Raw genomic sequence first — 13,296 nt, 5'->3', positions numbered from 1 at the left:
GGAATGAGGAGCGAGGCTACGTGGCTCGCTCAGTTTCACTCACTTTTATGCCCTCACAGGAGGAATCCTGGTAGTGAGAGAATCAAGTCTTTCAGATGATATACAAAATGAACTCTTGTGATCTCCTGATTTCCCTTATGGTCCTGCCTCGCAGTTGATCTCAATTTTTACTGCCTCCAATATTTATAGTGCACCCATTCAGCTCTGCAACGTAACAGACCTTACTCTCCTGGGACTTCACTCTAAGGACAGTAATCTAATCAATTCCAAGAAAATACGGTAAGTGCTAAGAAAAGGTGATGAAGAGCAGGACCCTGTCCAGAGGTGAGAAGACTTTCCAGCAGTGATACAGGCTGGTGAGGGGAAGAGAGAGTGTTATCTGCACAGGCAGCAGCCAGGGCAAAGTTCCCGAGGTATGAGAACAATTCACAGGTAACAAAACTTGAGGGTGGCCTTAGAGGTGCAGGTGTATGACCCATCTCCAGTCCTTCCAGACCCCAGTGAGAATCTGAGCACATACTTGGAATAGCCAAGCCATTCAGTAGTCTCAGTTCCCCCCCTCACAAAGGCATTTTTTTCTTTTCCTCTTCTCAATACCTTATTCTTCCACTCCTCTCTCCAGGACAAGAACAGAGATGTAGGAGGAGGCAGTGGCAAGGAGAGGAGGGAAGGGTGGAGCAGAGTGATGCTCCTCAAAGTGGGATTGTATGTTTTGTAAACGTTCACCTAATGACAGTCTTCAGGAAACAGCTCTTAGATTCCCAGCACCGTCAATCCGATCAACTCTATTACTCTGGGGCCTAGAAGTCAGTTTGCAGCCGCCTGGTTTAATTCCCAGCAAGTTCTCAAAAGCCCTGCTATTAATGCTTTTCTTGAGTCTGTGGACCTAGAAGTGCCATGAGTCACGGAGGGGATACCCAAGGCAGTCCATCAAGGTGGGGAAGAAAACACTTAAACTTCCATACAGCTTTAATCTAAAAGCAAGGAAAGAAAATAGAGTAAAAAATGTAAGCCTTGGTAAGCACAGCCACTGAGGCTTGATGGGCTCTGAGTAGGGTGTTCCTGACCTGGCTGGAGCCCGGGGCCCCCACTCGCCCCCGCCCTGCCCCTTCCTATCACCTGGGGCCAACGAAATGACCATTAAGAAGTGATGCCATGGGACTTCCCTGGTGGTCCGGTGGCTAAGGCTCTGCCCTCCCAATGCAGGGGGTCCGAGTTCCATCCCTGGTCAGGGAACTAGATCCCACATGCCACAACTAAGACCCAGCACAGCCAAATGAATAAATAAATATTAAAGTGATGAAACAGTCCATTTGTCCTAAAGTAAGCTGCAACTGTGGCTTTGCAAACAGATTAGAACAAAATTGTATCTATCTTGTCCTGTATCGCAGAAGAGACTTACACAAGAATTTATCTCTGAAGCCTAGAATTTGGCTTAGAATTGTTCATATCTCTATTTCCTCTTGAATCAGATTTGGTAGGTTAATTTCTTCTATGAATTTATCTGTTTCATCTAAAACCTCGAATCTTCCGGTATGATATTATTTGTAACATTATCTTATCTTTGAAGTATCTAATTTTGAGCAGTTTTCAAAGTATGTTCTGTGGACCTGTGTGGGTCCCTGCGACCAGGTGGTCTGGGAGGTCAAAACTGTTTTCATAAGATAGATTTTTTTGTCTTTTTCACTGTGTTGACTTTGCAGTGATGCTACAAAAGTAATGGTGGGTGAAACTGCTAATGCCTAAGCATAAATTTCAGGTAATGGCACAAAACTGAACTATTATATTCTTCATTGCCATGCATTCATAGTTTTTTTAAAAATCCAGTTTCATTTAAGAATGTCCTTGATGAAGCAGTAAAAGTATTGATTTCATTTTAAAAATAATAAGCCTTATCAGAGGTCCATAGAAGGAAGGGTACTGGTGGCCGTATGTGGGTCTCATGTCAGACTGTAGCCGTTTTCAGACAAGGATATGAGGACCTGGGGGAGGGGGCATAGGGAAGGGGGAGGGTGGAGAACACACAAATCTTCCCAAAGAGTGTGAGGACACAGCCAGTTCTGAAAGAATCAATTCCCAGATCCTTCTTTCTTTTTTTTTTTAAGTTGTTTCAAACTAGTTTATTTAGGGGTTCCATTTTCACTCCTCAATAGATTTCATGTATTTCTCATATGCTTCTTCACTCATTAGGTCATCTAGTTCTGAAGGGTTACTGAATGTCATCTTGATCAGCCAACCATCTTCATAACAAGATTTGTTGACAAGTCCTGGATTTTCTGCTAGAGCTTCATTCATTTCTGTTACATCTCCTGATAGAGGAGAGTGGAGTTCACTAGCAGCTTTCACACTTTCCAAAGCACCAAATTCCTCGTTTGTTCAATTTTGTCCCAACTTCAGGCAGACTACAGTAAACAACATCTCCCAAAGCTTCCTGTGCAAAATTCCTGATTCCCTCGGTTCCCACATCGTTTTCTGTTGTTACCCATTCATGTTTGTGAATTTACGACCCGACAGCAGAGCCAGGCCAGTGTGCCACGGCGACAGAGACGGTGCACAGGCTGCAGACCTCAGCCCTGCACAGTTCCCACAGCTTTCAGTGCCATGTTTGCCCCAGATCCTCATTTTCTATCTGTTCACGTTTAAAACTGCTCTCCTGGAAAGCATCCCAGTGGCCAGAGCACCCTCTTTCTCGGTCACCTTCCCCACCTGGCAGAAGATAGGCTTCTCGCCCCCAAATCTTGCAATGGTGCATTGCCCTCAGGGTGTCAAAACTTCTGGGGTACCAAACAAAAGGATTCTTTGGGAATCTTGCGGCCAATATATATATATTTTATTATTGGAACAAAATTGCTTTACAATGTTGAGTTAGTTTCTGCTGTACAATGAAGTGAATCAGCTATATGTATACCTACATCCCCTCCCTCCTACCCCCCCACCCATCCCACCCATCTAGGTGGTCACAGAGCACCAAGCTGAGCCCCCTGTGCTATACGGCAGTTTCCCACTAGCTATTTTACACATGGTAGTGTATATATGTCAATCCTAATCTCCCAATTTATCCCACCCTCTCCTTCCCCCACTGTGTCCACACACCCATTCTCTACGTCTGCGTCTGTATTCCTGCCCTACACATAGGTTCACCTGTACCATTTTTCTAGATTCCATATATATGCGTTAATATGTGATACTTGTTTTTCTTTTTCTGGCTTACTTCACTCTGTATGACAGACTCTAAGTCCATCCACATCTCTACAAATGACCCAATTTCGTTCCTTTTTATGGCTGAGTAATATTCCATTGTATATATGTACCACATCTTCTTTATCCATTCATTTGTACTTGGACATTTAGGTTGCTTCCATGTCCTGGCTATTGTAAATAGTGCTGCAATGAACATTGGGGTACATGTGTGCTTTTGAATTATGGTTTTCTCAGGGTATATGCCCAGTAGGGGGATTGCTGGTTCATACGGTAGTTCTATTTTTAGTATTTTAAGGAACCTCCATACTGTTCTCCATAGTGGCTGTATCAATTTACATTCCCACCAACAGTGCGAAAGGGTTCCCTTTTCTCCACACCCTCTCCAGCATATATTGTTTGTAGATTTTTGATGATGGCCGTTCTGACCGGTGTGAGGTGATACCTCACTGTAGTTTTGATTTGCATTTCTCTAATAACTAGTGATGTTGAGCATCTTTTCATATGCCTCTTGGCCATCTGTATGTCTTCCTTGGTGAAATGTCTATTTAGGTCTTCCACCCATTTTTTAATTGGACTGTTTGTTTTTTTGATATTGAGTTCCATGAGCTGTCTGTATATTTTGGAGATTAATCCTTTGTCCTTTGCTTCATTGGCAAATATTTTCTCCCATTCTGAGGGTTGTCTTTTCATCTTGTTTATGGTTTCCTTTGCTGTGCAAAAGCTTTTAAGTTTCATTAGGTCCCATTTGTTTGTTTTTATTTTCATTACTCTAGGAGGTGGGTCAAAAAAGATCTTGCTGTGGTTTATGTCAAAGAGCATTTTTCCTATGTTTTCCTCTAAGAGTTTTATAGTGTCTGGCCTTACATTTAGGTCTTTAATTCATTTGGAATTTATTTTTTGTGTATGGTGTTAGGTAGTGTTCTAATTTCATTCTTTTACATATAGCTGTCCAGTTTTCCCAGCACCACTTATTGAAGAGGCTGTCTTTTCTCCATTGTATGTTCTTGCCTTTGTCATAAATTAGGTGACCATATGTGTGTGGGTTTACCTCTGGGCTTTCTATCTTGTACCATTGGTCTATATTTCTGTTTTTGTGCCAATACCATACTGTCTTGATTACTGTAGCTTTGTAGTATAGTTTGAAGTCAGGGAGCCTGAGTCCCCCAGCTCTGTTTTTCTTTCTCAGGATTGCTTTGGCTATTTGGGGTCTTTTGTGTTTCTATACAAATTGTTAAATATTTTGTTCTAATTCTGTGAAGAATGCCATTGGTAGTTTGATAGGGATTGCATTGAATCTGTAGATTGCTTTGGGTAGTATAGTCATTTTCACAATATTGATTCTTCCAATCCAAGAACATGGTGTATTTCTCCATCCGTTTATGTCATCTTTGATTTCTTTCATCAATGTTTTATAGTTTTCTGAATACAAGTCTTTTGCCTCCTTAGGTAGGTTTATTCTTAGGTATTTTATTCTTTTTCTTGGTACCCCAAAACTTCTGGGGTACCAAACAAAAGGATTCATTGGGAACCTTGCTGCCAATATCAAGTAGGTGAATAAGTCCTTTGTGATTCAAGTGATTTCCTATTATTTCCCTCCAAAAAAAATGAGAGGAGGCCAAGGCCATCGCTGGTGATAGATCACAATATGATTTTGGCAGATAAAATTGACATTGTTATAACTATATTCCTTTCACCACTCATCTCACTTAAGTAGGGAATTCCCTGGCGGTCCAGTGGTTAGGACTCAGCGGTTTCACTGCTGGGGCCCAGGTTCCATCCCTGGTCGGGGAACTAAGATCCCACAAGCTGTGCGGGGCACGGCCTAAATTAATTAATTAATTAAAAACCAAAAGTAGCAGGGCGATCAGCTCCGTACTTTGCGATGACCTAGAGGGTGGGATAGGGAGGATGGGAGGGAGGCTCAAGAGGGAGGGGATATGGGGACATATGTATGCATATGGCTGATTCACTTTGGTGTAGAACAAAAACTAACACAGTATTGTGAAGCAGTTATACCCAAATAAAGATCTATTTAAAAAAAAAAACCCCAAAGTAGTAATAGACATAATATTTCATTCCAGTAATAAGTAATGCCCATCTATTGAGAAAAACAAGACAGTTCCCTCCATCTCACTGAGATAAATTCTAATAAAAATAACTTTTTGTTACTCATAGATCAGATTTGTTATACATTTCTTTTTTTTTTTAATATTTAAGTTTTGGCTGCATCGGGTCTTAGTTGCGGCATACAGGATCTTTTGTTGCGGTGCACGGGCTTCTCTCTAGTTGTGACACACAGGGTCATTAGTTGCAGCAGGTGCGTAGGCTCCAGAGCAAGGGGGCTCAGTAGTTGTGGCACTCGGGCTGTAGGGCACAAGGGCTTAGTTGCTCTGTGGCATGTGGGATCTTAGTTCCCCAACCAGGGATAGAACCCAAGTCGTTTGCATTGCAAGGTGGATTCTTAACTACTGGACCGCCAGGGAAGTCCCTATTGTACATTTCTATTTTGATCAATTGTAAAGTCCTACTTATCATGATAACCCAATCCAGGAGAAATTTTTTAAAATACTTAAAGCCTTATATTCACGGAAAACTTTAATTAAATTTCAGTTTATATACAATTTTTTTGCAGAGAATTATGGTAAGTCGATCAGTTATCAGTACGTACCAATCTTGTTTCATCTGCAGTCCCACTCCTCCTCCTCCTGATTATTTTGAAGCAAATCCCAGATATAACATCATTTTTTGTGTAAATATTATTTTTCACACTTAAAAAAAATTGAAGTAGAGTTACAATATTATATGAGTTTCAGGTGTACATTATAGTAATTCAGTATTTTTATGTAAATATTTATTTTACAGAATAATTACAGTATAATTGCCCATATGATAAGGACTCATGAAACATAGAACTATGAAACCAAACCTCTGAAGGACAGAATCGCCCCCAGCTGAGAACCACTGGGTTAGGGTGAAAAGGTCTCTCCCTGAGATTAGTTAGGATGGCTGCCTTCCTTCAGAGAACTGGTGAGGCTGGGGAAGGGCACCTTGGCTCTGGAAGTAGCAGCTGGAGCCGAGTACCAGATTCCATGACCACACTCCAAACGTGGCTTTGGGAATAGCGTTGTTTCTCATGTAGTTTGTCTCCTTTGAGAGAGATTCAACCAAGTTCCTCAGCTGACTGAGCTCAAGCTGCAGTCCCATCCCTGAGGGACAATTGACAAGGAAGCTGCCCCATCTTTTCTGCTCCAGGGCAACCTGGCTCCCAGGATGTAGAAAAAAGGTTTTAGCCTATTTGTCTGCGAGCTGCCTTCATCCAGTGACACACTGTGGAAAGAGCTGGCCTGCAAAAGCTGCTGCCCTCAGGGTAAGACCCTGTGCCAGGCCCCAAGGCCAGCCTGGGAGCAAGGACTTCCACTCCACCCTTGTGCTCAGGAACCACCATCACCAGGCCAGTTTCTCCCCATCACCTGGCCCCTCCTGTCCAACATCTCCATATAGGACCCAAGAGGACTCAAGACAGGTGTCTAGGGAATTACCTGGTGGTCCAGTGGTTAGGACTCCACACTTCCATTGCAGGGGGCACAGGTTCGATCCCTCAGGGAACTAAGATCCTGCATGCCCCGGTGGCTTGGCCAAAAAGAAAAAAAAATTAAATTAAAATAAAAATAAATAAGTAAAAATAAAATGCTGCTTCTTTAAAAAAAAAAAATACAGGGTCTAAGTACTCGGGCATCCGGGACAGTGGAAGGGAGCAGGCTTGAAGCTCTGGAGAGGGACAGACAGGACATCTGGATGTCCTTCTATTCCAGCTCTGTGCGTGTGAGCATTCTTAGGGGATCCACCTGGACCCCAAACTGAATTAGAGGGGCATTCTAGTTAGTTTTTAGTGGTTATTGGAAACAGATGCATGATTCTATAGTTCTCTTTCACCTTTACATCCAGTGTCCTAAGATTCTGTACGGGGATGGCATTTTTTCTTCACATCCCTGGAATAAGAGAGCCCCCTTAATCCTGTCTTTTGGTCAGAACTGCTGTGCTAATCCCGTTGGATCACCACTTTACACCGCACAGCCCAGGGCAACAGCGGCTCTGGGGCATCCAGCTGTAAGCGTTTCCTGCTCAGTAACTGGAAGTTCCTGGCCTCAGGGAGGTGTTAGCGCTGCAATCCGGTGCTTCATCGCGCGTGTAATTTAGCCTCTCCAGGGTAACTCGTGCAAAGAAGGGGAAGGAGGGTGATGAAGGGCCCCGGACAGCACGCAGACTCCGAAGGCAGGATCCTTTTCAGAGTTGGGAACTCAAGGAACTTTAAGGGAAGCAGGCGCTCCCTAAGCGATCTGACCCAGCTTCCTCCTCTGTGGGTCGATTCCATTCTCCTCTCTACGAGCCCACTCCGCTTACTCATGCGCATGCGCACAGGACCCCAGGATTAGTTAGGCGTCTCAGCCACCGTTTCTTGTCCGTACTGAAGGCTTCTCTGAGGCCAGAGGAAGGGAGATAATGTGCTTTTACATCCAGGAGTGAGTCCCATTGGTGGCCACAGGACAGGAAGGCCTCTGTTGGGAGGTCAGCTCACTTGTCAGTTATTTTCAGCGGTGGCAAAAATTCATATGGGTTTTTTGCAAATGAAGCTTTCAATTTTGGATAAGTAGCCAGGTTCCCTGGATGGCACATGCTATGAACGGCTATGGCTGGGCTGGAGCCCAGAGTCTGTCTGCTTCCCGAGGGTGGAGGGCGGGTGTCCTGCACCCGCGCCCGGCAGGTCATCTCCCAGGGGCCGCCGCACTTGACTGCGGCCCTTCCGTTTATCTCCACGGCCGCTGCTTGTTCCAGTAAGGCCTGCCTGTAGCCCTCGAGTCGTGACTGGCTCCCGCAAGATGTTCCGATGAAACTCCAGGTAAGATTCATCCTCTGAAACTACAGGTGAGGAGATGGAGAGAGATGTATATACCCGCTAGGATTGTTAGAGATCAGGAAGTCGACGTAAGTTGTACCAAAGAACCTGTATTTATTTCCTGGTAAGCAGGAGGCAGGGTGAGAGTGGAGGGGTCAGGGTTGAGGAAAAAGGGGCTTCCGACCAGGTGCCCAGCCTGGGTGCCTGGGACGAGTTACAGGTGATCAGAGACTCCTCGGCACTTGGATGGCCAGCAGGCTGCGTGGTTTTAGGGTGGCGTCGTCGGAAACGGGGAGTAGGAGGTTGGTATATGGGAGATTTCACAGAGGTAAAACCAAGAGCGCTTGGCAAAGGATTAAAACGCCCAGAACGAGGGACCCAGAGGACTAGAAGAGATGATAATTTTTTGACCTTCACTGCGTTGGGATCCACTCAGAGTCTTCTAGTTCCCTGCAACATTTGAATACTAGTCACTCTCTTTTTCTGGATTGTAACTCCCAGGGGAGAGACATGTGGGCAAATTTATCTTAGCTACCCCCACAGAGCCTTAATCAATTAGAAAATTAATGCTGCTTTATTTCTAGATTAAACTCTTCTGGCCAACTCCAGGCCTGCATGAAGGGTGAATGTGTATCCTCTCTTGGCTTATCTTCCTGGATAAAGAGCTCAGTGGTGTGTGTGTGTGTGTGTGTGTGTGGCGTTCCGGGGGGTGGGGGGTAGGAAGTGCCCAGGAGATGTGGCCTGCCCACAGCTGACTAGCCTGTTGTGTGTTCCAGGAGCGTACTCGAGGCCGGAACCATAGGATTCTATGAACTGAAACTGGCCAGCTCGTCCTCTCTTCCCGCCACATGGGGGGCTGCCACAAGTGACCCAGGGGGCCTGTGCAGCCCCAGCCCAATAACAAGGCCACTTGTTTTCATCAATGTGGGTTTGGAGGGGGCAGTCATGGTGGCCTTGTGGGTCATCACCCCTCTGTGCAAGGCAAGGGTGTCCGGACAGGTCACCTTTCAGGCCACTGGCTTATGCCATTGCTGCCTAAGCCAGTGGCCTGAGTATCTGCTGGGCTGGGCTCACAACCCAGCCACAGTACCTGGCTCCTGGTAGTCAGGTCAGGGTGCTCGGCACAGGGGTGGGCAAGGTCCTAAGGACTGCAGGGTGAAATGCAACAACATGCATGGGTGCAGAAAGAAAGGGGCCACCTGGGCTGGGGCATTTACAGGAGGCCGGAAGGGACAGCAGTGAATCGTGGGTGCTGACCCTGGAGTGCGAGGCCCAAGAAGGAGAAGCCTGAGGGTTCAGTTTCCCATCTGCCGCCTCCACCATGCCCTGCAGGTTAGCTTTCCCCGCTGCCCTGCAGCTCAGCTGGAGGATTAGTGGGGTCTCCTGCTGGTGGTTATTGTTGCCCCTGGCAAATGTGTTAGATTTCTTGGTCCTTGTTCCTGTAGGGGAAGAGGTGTCTGAATTCGACTGATGCTTCTGCACCTGTATACGTAGCAGGAATTGATGACTTCTATGCCTGCACTTTTCCAGTCCCTTAAGTGTTAGAGGGGATTTTCCCATTCAGGGACTGCTGTATGTAGAGGGTGACAGTGGAACACGGAGATCACGCCTCAACCCTCCTTCCTTCCACCTCCGATGGTCCAACAGAAACAATAAAGACTGTGAAGCAAGAAAGGGAAATCACAGCTTTTCTTAAAAACGGGATTGCTGCCTGTGCTCTCAGAGAGGCCCCTCTCGCTGCAACAGCGCCACCTGCTGACACAGCCACAAGGTACCTCTGCCACTGAAGAACTCCAGACCCAGGAGGCTTTGTAGCTCTCCAGCTTGATACCCCATTTTTGGATGAGTCAAGTCGAACCTGACAGTTAACAAGATGGGAAGAGCCTAAGAGGCCTCGCTAAGTCAAATAGAAATGGTATATTTAAAAGCGCAATCAGCCTGGCCCTTGAGGGATTTTACATGAAAAAGTGGCAGCTACTTACCTTGGGAGAAACCACCTGAAACAAGGTCCTGATTCTAGGGCGCTCAAGTGTCACAGTTTCCCCTAAATGCCCGGCCTTGGTCCACTGATGACTTAGCCAAGGTGAAACCTGATGGGTGCGTTGGGTGGCCACTGCCATCCAGCCTCATGGCCAGCTCCGTAAAACCGAAAGTGGATGTCACGATGGGCAGAAGTCAAGGCCATTCTCATCCTGAGTCTGGCCAGCACTCCCCTTGATGAACCTTGTTATATTTTACTGACTTGGGCTACTAGCCAATGGCCTGGCTGCTTGGTTCACTTGGAAGAGGACAGATATGGAGAATTAAAGACACACCCTTGGGGCGGTAAACTATGGAATCACACCTTGGTCCTATCTGACAGATGGGTCATTCATGTGGATGCCCAGAGTGGGGACCTGGTCTCTAAGACTCCCTGGCTGTTGATCAAGCCTGCACCGCCCAGAAGCTCCCTCCTGTTCCTGGTAAACTGACTCCATCGAACCTTTAACACCTGCTATGGGCTCTCTTGATGCTGGTGTCCCTGTTCCAGGCCAGTCGGCTGACTCAGGCCACGTCATTATAGCCCTTGAAACTGTGTTATGTTTTAGGCTTTGCAGATCCTCTACAGTCTGATATTGATGCACCTTCTGTTACAAAAGCCACTCACCGGGGGCCAATAGTCAAGGTGTTGGATGGACATTCCACACTCCCTACCACCCACAGCATCTGGGTACCACGCACTGGAATGACCTCTTTCAAGTCAGCTCTACTTCCCTCACTTCCTTCTGGTCCACACACTGTAGTAAGGCAGCCTGGTCACTGAATGTGGCTGTCCCTTCTTGGTTGGCCATCTCTTGGGTAATGATCAGGATGAAAGGGATGGGGGGCTTTCTAGACTTATTTTGAAAATCCAAGAGTCTGCCCTGACCACTTGTTGGTATGGCATTTCTTTTCTTTCCCCTAATAGCTACCCTAGGCCAGCCTGGCTGGTAGACTCTCTTTTGAGTACAGCTCAGCCAAAAGGGAGCCTAGAGAATTCCAGCTTAATTCTGGCCCAGCCATCAGGATTCTCTTGTTGGATTGATGTGGTTCTAGATCATGTGACTGAGGACACTGCTCTCTCCAGCTCCCCTATAGTGGCTCACACTTGCTGTGGCAGGCTAGACAGTGGCCCCAAGATTTCTGGGTCCTAATCCTTGGAACCTGTGAAGGGGATTTTGCAGATATGATTAAGTTAAGAATCTTCAGATAGGGAGATTATCCTGGATTATCCCAGTGGGCACTAAATGTAATCCCAAGTGTCCTTATAAGAGGGAGGTAGAGACAGATTTTACAACAGAGGGCAATACGATAATGGGAATAGAAGGACAAAGAGAGAGATTTGAAGACGCTGCTAAAATACTGGATTTGAAGACGAGGAAGAAGCCATGAACTAAGAAATGTAAGGAATGCAGTTCTAGAAACTGGAAAAGACATCAAAAGGGATTCTCCCCTAGAAGGAATGTGGCCCTGCAGACACTTTGGTTTCAGATCAGTGGAAACTATTTCAGACCTCTGACCCCCAGAACTGTAAGACAATAAATGTGTGATGTTTTAAGCCACGAAGTCTGTGGTAATTTATTTCAGCAACGATGGGAAACAAATACATGTGCCACGGTGGCCAGAGTAATGGGTCTTTGTAAATTTTGTAAAAATGCCTCGTCACTCACACCTGACCCTTCTGAACAAAAGGTCTGGAAATAGGGGATAATTGGAGAAAAGGAGAAGCCATAGTTACTGGGATGTGACATCCACCACCATCCATAGTTACTTTTTCTTGTGATGAGAACTTTTAAGATGTACTCTCGGGAATTCCCTGGTGGTCGAGTGGTTAGGACTCTGCGCGTTCACTGCCGGGGGCCCGGGTTCAATCCCCAGTCAGGGAACTAAGATCCCACAAGCTGCTTAGTGTGGCAAAAAAAAAAAAAAAAAAAAAATTAAAAAATAAAGGTGTACTCTCTTAGCAGCTTTCACATATGTGCCTTCTTTGCAGGCTCTCTGAGCAGACCCTCTGCTCTATTCCCCACCAGCCCAGTCACCTCCACTCTGTCTGTGGAAGGAAAAGTTAACAAAACAACAAAGTGATACAGTATGTTTAGTTTTGTTGGAAGGGAAAAAAAGAACAGTGGGATAGCTGCTTTAACACCATCATTTCAACCTGAGGTTTTGATGGTAGTTTTTTGTGTTTTTTTTTTAATTTATAGTTTTGGCTGTGTTGGGTCTTCGTTGCTGCGCGCGGGCTTTCTCTAGTTGGGGCTACTCTTCGTCGTGGTGCGCGGGCTTCTCATGGCGGTGGCTTCGCTTGTTGCAGAGCACGGGCTCTCGAGGCGCACCAGCTCAGTAGTTGTGGTGCAGGGGCTTAGTTGCTCCGCGGCATGTGGGATCTTCCTGGATCAGGGATCAAATCCGTGTCCCCTGCATTCGCAGGTGGATTCTTAACCACTGCGCCACCAGGGAAGTCCCTGATGGTAGTTTTTTAAAATACAATGCACTTTAAGGAAATGCTCAGTTGAGCTTACTTCCAAAGCATGTATAAACAACTGATTCAATTTCCAAGTCATCTTTAAATTTCACAATAACAACTGTTTTATGTGTTGTATAGTTATCTGAACAATGTTTCAAAAGCATTTGAAACAACAAAAAGACAAAGGAATTCTCTAATGATTGAAACAGCAATGCAAACTAGCAATTTCAACACCAGAATAATTTTTTTTTTTGAGTCTTCAATCTAGCTGAGAAGCATTACAGTCCTCAGAAGCTGCCTATTATTTAAGAGATACATGTTTCTGACCTCACTTTTCCTAAGAGAAGTGAGGCATATATAGAGAAGTGAGGTTTTCCCATAACCCTCTCAGTTGACGGGGAGGTTTTTCACTCGTTGGGGATTAAAACGAGAGAAACTCTTAACTTCCCTTTGGCCAGAAGACGTCTCTCCCTGCAGGATTTCTCAGGCCCCTTCCTTTGAGGGCTGCTTGCCCTTTAACTTCCCTTCACTCAGGCTCCATTTAGGAAAGATTGCTTAATTCACAGAAGGCACCATTATCACCAGAAAACATCTCCTGGGACCTGCTGGTTCTGGGCATGAGTAGCCTCCATAGAGTCAAGATACAGGTCTCTACCTGCTCTCTAAGTGCTAACACTTTGGGTTCAGTGTAGACACACACTAAAAGAGCCAGCGAAAT

Source organism: Stenella coeruleoalba (genome assembly GCF_951394435.1).
Source record: "Stenella coeruleoalba genome assembly, chromosome: 15".
Lineage (NCBI taxonomy): Eukaryota > Metazoa > Chordata > Mammalia > Artiodactyla > Delphinidae > Stenella > Stenella coeruleoalba.
Note: the sequence above shows the minus strand (reverse complement) of the source record.